Genomic DNA, 7,405 nt, shown 5'->3' with positions numbered 1-7,405 from the left:
CTTCTGTCTCTCGGAACGGAGGCACCAAAGCAATGTATTTACTTATATCAAAAGTGTGTGATGAATAAGCTGTGGAGGAGGACATACCCGGGCCTTGTGGAGGAGTCGGTGTAGCAGAGTTGGATTCACTCCTTAGGACTTCCAGCTCCAACCTCCGCAGTCTGAGCTCTTTTTCCACTTCATGTTCAAGCTCCAACCTACGAATGTTAACAGCCCTTTCATTTTCTGCCTCAAGCTCCATTCTACGAAGCCGATACTCCGCCTCACGTGCTTGTGCCTTCTCCTGAGCCTCCATCTGGAGACGTGCTATTCTAACCTTGACCTGGGCCCCTTCTCGAGACCCAGTTGACACAGGAGAGGTCAAGTGAAAATGTGGCAATGTGACGTTCACACCTGCCTTTTCAGCACCATGGGCTTGCTCCTCAGAAGGCGGTGCTTCCGTAGGTTCACCAGGAGGACTTGCATGTTCATCAGAGACCGCAGGTAAAACAAGCGTCCCCTGCTCCAACAGCTTATCTACCACAAGACACCTGATATCCTGCTTAAGATGCTTTTGTTGAACCGAGAGTTTAAAATGTGTGGCAATCTCCACTAAGTCTGCCTTGCGGCAGCTATCTAGCGCTTCCCAAGTAGGATTGCTCAAGAATTTCCCCAGATCAAAAGTACTAACTGCCATTATCTTTTTCTTACACAAATGCCATTTTTACACAAATTAATTAATAACTATACAAGTGTAAACAAACACAGTTCACCAAATCCATCAACCAACAATTGAACACGGGTTACAAGATCCAGGCAGAGCCCCCATTTATGTTACGACCCCTGTGAGTCTAAGGGTAAAGGGCTGTAACATAACAGTTGGTTGACAGAAAAGATGGACCACGTTTGTAAACAACAATGATATTTATTGGTAGATGCAAAGGAAGCACATGTAGCTCAGGGGTGAGCCCAGGCCAAAACAACAAACAAACCACTATACTCCAAATAAACACAATCTAATCTATGGTAAAAGAGATTACATTACCTAAACTACTCTTACCTAACCAAAACAGGAGAAAACAATGTCCAAAGGAAATGGCAGCTCACCCCATCTGTGCTTCCTGAGAAAGAGAGAAAAACACATTAATTATACAGAAACAAAAGCAGAATATATACAAAAACAAACTATAACTAACAATGCTCTCTCTGTGGCCATACACACACAAGGAAATTACTACTAAGCACCAAAGGCCAATAAACGAAATGCAATGCTGTCAAAGTTACAGGTTTACCAAAAACACAACATGCCTAGCCTCATGCCAGAGAGAGAGAAAGACTGAAGTGAGAAGCCATGTTTTAACAGGTGTGGGGTGATCCATGATTGGGTGGTGTGGATTGAGTGTTGGAGTCTGGAAAGCCATCCACCAATCGGTGCTGTGTTGCAATAATGGAAGGATTGGCCTGGCAGGGACCAATGGTGAAGGGAACAATGGCTGGAGGGAGGAAACAAAATGGAGAACACACACACATGGAGACACACACTGGGGAATATATACATTGGGATGTAACACCCCCATACATAAGACAAAAACATGTTTGACACCTAACACCAACTAAACATGTTTTTTTTTCTTTTTTCTTCTAACAATGAGATAACATCCCCGAGATAACACGTACTCCAAAACAAAGAGCTATGAAAAAACTAGCAGCAACATAAAACGAGTCCACAGCAACATAGACCGAGTAGACAGCAAAATAAAACAAGTCGACAGCAATATACAGTAGAACGAGTCGACAGCAACAGACAACGAGTCGACAGCAAAATAGAACAAGTCGACAGCACGAGAGATTTAACTCCGAGATAGAGCATCCGCCAACACATTCTCAGACTCCTTCTTATGCGTTATGCTGAGGTTATAATTTTGCACTATGAGCGCCCAACGCATGAGGCGCTGATTGTGGTTGTACATCCGCGACAGAAAAACCAATGGGTTGTGGTCGGTGTATACTACCACTGGTAATACGCTCGAACCGACATACACCTCAAAATGTTGCAACGCATACAACATAGCCAAAGTCTCCTTTTCAATAGTGGAATAGTTTAGTTGATGTTTGTTAAATTTCCGGGAGAAATAACAAACCGGGTGACTGACACCATCATGATCTTCCTGTAATAACACCCCTCCAGCTCCCACCTGGAGCAGAGAGAACAGGGGAACTGCATAAGAGAGCTTTAACACTATCAAATGCATTTTGACAACCAGCTGTCCAAATGAATGGTTTGGACGGGCTACACAGGCTAGTGAGAGAAGTGACGACAGAAGAAAAGTTCCGGCAAAAACCACGGTAATACCCAGCCATCCCAAGGAATCTACGCAATTCCCGCCTAGTAGTAGGCACTGGAAAAGTTGTGATTGCAGATATTTTTGCATCCACCGGACGCACTTGGCCCTGTCCTACCTGCTTACCAAGATAGGTAACCGTAGCCTTGCCGAACTCACACTTGGCAAGGTTAAGGGTCAGGGAGGCTCCAGCTAGACGGACAAAGACAGTTTGCAAGGTTGTCATGTGGTCACGCCAGTTGGTCGAATAGACAACCAGGTCATCGAGATAGGCATTACAATTTGGAACACCAGCCAGGACTAGGGTTACCAGTCGCTGGAAAGTGGCCGGGGCATTACGCATTCCAAAAGGCATTACAGTATATTGCAAAAAAATTTCAGGAGTAACAAACGCCGAGATTTCCGAGGCACGGGGGGTCAAAGGGACCTGCCAGTAACCCTTTAACAAATCTAGTTTGCTAACATAGGTGGCAGATCCAAGGTTGTCAATACAATCTTCCATGCGGGGCAGTGGGAAGGAATCAGGCACGGTGACAGCATTTACCTTTCGGAAATCAGTACAAAATCTAGGAGTTCCATCCGATTTGGGAGCTAACAAGCAAGGTGAACTCCAGGGACTGCAACTTGGCTTGGCTAAACCATGTTTTAACAAATAGTCAACCTCCTGTTGCATCATGGCCCTCTTGGTGATGTTAACACGGTATGCATGTTGCTTGATAGGCACAGCATTGTTAACTTTAATATCATGGGCCAATACAGAAGTACAGGAGGGAACATCACCAAACAGAGCCATGTAGGCCTGAATCAAATTTGTGATGTCCTCTCGCTGCTCCTCAGGTAAGTGTGCTAAGTGAGTGGGCAGGTTCAATAACATCTCAGTGTTGGACAATCTAGCACCCTGATGGGCTGCATTGCGCAACTCCAAGCCATCTACATCCTCACCACTAACGTCAGGAGAGTCCGGAACTATTGGAGTTGAGGCAACAGCAGAGACGGCCAGTCCGGCTGTCTGGTCTGAGGTCTTCACCTGCACACTATCTCTGGAAAAATATGGTTTAAGCATATTGATGTGGCAAACACGAGAGTGACGTTTACGATCAGGGGTGCAAACCACATAGTCTGTATCACTTATCTTCTTGTCTATTGCATACGGTCCGGAAAAACGAGCGGAAAGAGCAGAACCAAGGATAGGTAACAGGACTAGAACCTTATCACCTGGCTGGAAAGATCGAGAAACAGCTTTCTCGTCATAGTGCCGTTTCATAGTTCTCTGGGAAGAAGAGAGCGCTTCTTTTGCGAGAGAGCACGCCTGATGCAGTCGCTCTCGACACTGGCTAACAAAATCTAGAACATTAGTGGGTGTGCTGGCACCCTTTGACATGAACCGTTCTTTAAGAACTTTCAGAGGCCCTCTAACAGTGTGCCCAAAAACGAGCTCAGCAGGACTGAAACCAAGAGACTCCTGTATGGTCTCTTGCGCAGCAAATAGAACAAGGGGGACACCCTCATCCCAATCTTTCTCTGTGTCTAAGCAATATTTACGCAGCATGGACTTTAAGGTCTGATGCCAACGTTCTAGAGCCCCCTGAGTTTCAGGGTGGTAGGCACTGGACACTATATGTCGGATACCCAGGGACTGTAACACTTGCTCAAATAACCTAGACAGGAAGTTGGTGCCTTGGTCCGTTTGTACTACCTTAGGCAGTCCAAACGTGGAGAAGAACTTCGTCAAAGCCTTAATTATTACAGGCGCTGTAATTCTGCGAAGAGGGATAGCCTCAGGGAAACGGGTGGCGGTACACATTATTGTCAACAAAAACTGATTGCCGGCTTTGGTCCTTGGCAACGGACCAACACAGTCAACTATGACATGTTCAAATGGTTCACCGACCGCTGGTATAGGACAGAGGGGAGCAGGTGGAATTACCTGGTTTGGCTTTCCGGTGATCTGACAAGTACTACAGGTACGACAGTACTGTGCTACATCGGACTTCAAACCGGGCCAAAATAAATGTTGATGTATTCTGTTGTATGTTTTAGTGACTCCCAAGTGTCCAGACCAAGGGTGGTCATGGGCCAAGAACAGTACATGCTGACGATAAACTGCAGGGACAACAATCTGATAAACAGTGCTCCAGTCTGGTACCTGATCTGGTAGCCCTATCTCCGATTGTGCATGCTCTGCCAGTCTAGTACCATGGGACCTCCATGTACGCATCAAAACTCCTTCATCCACAAAATAAGAATGCAACTCTCTCCTCTGTTCTGTTTCAAGAGAAGAGAAACATTTTGCAAGAGAAGGGTCAGCCTTCTGGGCAGTAATTAGCATTTCACGAGTAACGGGTAACTTCAAAGCGTCGGAACTAGTTACAGTTGTCTGTGGGGGTACCTTACTATGAGTCGGTGGTTTGTCAGCGGTATCAGAAGTTGGAGCCAGCAACTCCTCCCTGACAAAGGCTGAAGCAAAAACAGAGTCAGACAAATTAATTTCATCACCTCTCTTTTTCAATTGAGCCCGAGTGACAACACTTGCAGAAAAAACTTCAGGGAAGTTCTGTGACAAGTCATCAGGCAGAGAATCTGTGTCTGGGTGATCCAACACTTCCAGCACAGCGTTCACCTGTCCTCCAGCTAAATCATTTCCCATGATAAAGGAAATGCCTTTAACTGGCAAGGAAGGTCTCACCCCTATTTTAAAGAAACCAGTGACCAAATCAGATTGTACATGAATACAGTGTAACGGGGCTGGCACGAAACCCATCTCAATACCTTGAACTAGGACACTAGAACCACAGGAAGATTTCTCAGACAGAGGTAGTACATCAGAGAGGATAAAGGATTGTGAGGCTCCAGTATCTCGTAAGATCTGAACTGTACACTGATCTTTTGGATCCCCTGTCAAGGAAACTAAACCCTTGGAAGTAAATGGCCTGAAACAAGGATCGAGAACATCCTGATCATTGTGCATCTGTTGATCGGAATCAGGTGCCATTTTAATCAGACCAACCCCTTTGGGTTGTCTAAAGTTCTGAGAGGACGGTTGCTGCTTACGTTTCAATGTTAAACAGTCAGAAATAACATGACCAGATTTATGACAGTAGTAACATGTCCGCTCCTCTTTTGAGCGTGGAGGTGACATTTTTGGTCGGGGGTGTGTGAATTCTGAATGGTTGGGGACAGAATGTTTCTGAGAGAAATCATGGGGGAGAAACGAGTCACGCCTATCTACAAACACAGTTTTATGGGTTAGCGCAAACTCATCAGCTAATACAGCAGCTTGCTGCAGAGTGGACACTTTCTGCTCACTCAGGTAAATTACAATACGCTCTGGCAAACGATTCTTAAACTCTTCTAATAGAATGAGTTCTCCGAGAGAGTTAAGATCTGAGGCCTTGCTTGCTGCACACCATTTATCAAAGAGAGTTCCCTTCTCTCTAGCAAACTCTACAAAGGTCTGGTTGACAGCTCTCTTGTGACTGCGAAACCTCTGCCTATAAGCTTCGGGCACAAGCTCATATGCACGAAGGATGGCAGCCTTCACAGTATCATACAGTAAACTATCTTCTAGGGAAAGTGTTGAACAAACCTCTTGGGCTTTACCAGTCAATTTGCATTGAAGCAACAAAGGCCAGACCTCTCTTGGCCAGCGCAATGAAGCAGCAATACGCTCAAACACATTAAAATAAGTATCAACTTCTGTCTCTCGGAACGGAGGCACCAAAGCAATGTATTTACTTATATCAAAAGTGTGTGATGAATAAGCTGTGGAGGAGGACATACCCGGGCCTTGTGGAGGAGTCGGTGTAGCAGAGTTGGATTCACTCCTTAGGACTTCCAGCTCCAACCTCCGCAGTCTGAGCTCTTTTTCCACTTCATGTTCAAGCTCCAACCTACGAATGTTAACAGCCCTTTCATTTTCTGCCTCAAGCTCCATTCTACGAAGCCGATACTCCGCCTCACGTGCTTGTGCCTTCTCCTGAGCCTCCATCTGGAGACGTGCTATTCTAACCTTGACCTGGGCCCCTTCTCGAGACCCAGTTGACACAGGAGAGGTCAAGTGAAAATGTGGCAATGTGACGTTCACACCTGCCTTTTCAGCACCATGGGCTTGCTCCTCAGAAGGCGGTGCTTCCGTAGGTTCACCAGGAGGACTTGCATGTTCATCAGAGACCGCAGGTAAAACAAGCGTCCCCTGCTCCAACAGCTTATCTACCACAAGACACCTGATATCCTGCTTAAGATGCTTTTGTTGAACCGAGAGTTTAAAATGTGTGGCAATCTCCACTAAGTCTGCCTTGCGGCAGCTATCTAGCGCTTCCCAAGTAGGATTGCTCAAGAATTTCCCCAGATCAAAAGTACTAACTGCCATTATCTTTTTCTTACACAAATGCCATTTTTACACAAATTAATTAATAACTATACAAGTGTAAACAAACACAGTTCACCAAATCCATCAACCAACAATTGAACACGGGTTACAAGATCCAGGCAGAGCCCCCATTTATGTTACGACCCCTGTGAGTCTAAGGGTAAAGGGCTGTAACATAACAGTTGGTTGACAGAAAAGATGGACCACGTTTGTAAACAACAATGATATTTATTGGTAGATGCAAAGGAAGCACATGTAGCTCAGGGGTGAGCCCAGGCCAAAACAACAAACAAACCACTATACTCCAAATAAACACAATCTAATCTATGGTAAAAGAGATTACATTACCTAAACTACTCTTACCTAACCAAAACAGGAGAAAACAATGTCCAAAGGAAATGGCAGCTCACCCCATCTGTGCTTCCTGAGAAAGAGAGAAAAACACATTAATTATACAGAAACAAAAGCAGAATATATACAAAAACAAACTATAACTAACAATGCTCTCTCTGTGGCCATACACACACAAGGAAATTACTACTAAGCACCAAAGGCCAATAAACGAAATGCAATGCTGTCAAAGTTACAGGTTTACCAAAAACACAACATGCCTAGCCTCATGCCAGAGAGAGAGAAAGACTGAAGTGAGAAGCCATGTTTTAACAGGTGTGGGGTGATCCATGATTGGGTGGTGTGGATTGAGTGTTGGAGTCTG

The sequence above is a fragment of the Notolepis coatsorum genome (genome assembly GCF_963971535.1).
Source record: "Notolepis coatsorum genome assembly, chromosome: 12".
NCBI lineage: Eukaryota > Metazoa > Chordata > Actinopteri > Aulopiformes > Paralepididae > Notolepis > Notolepis coatsorum.
The sequence above is the reverse complement of the archived record's forward strand: the minus strand, read 5'-3'. Positions refer to the sequence as shown.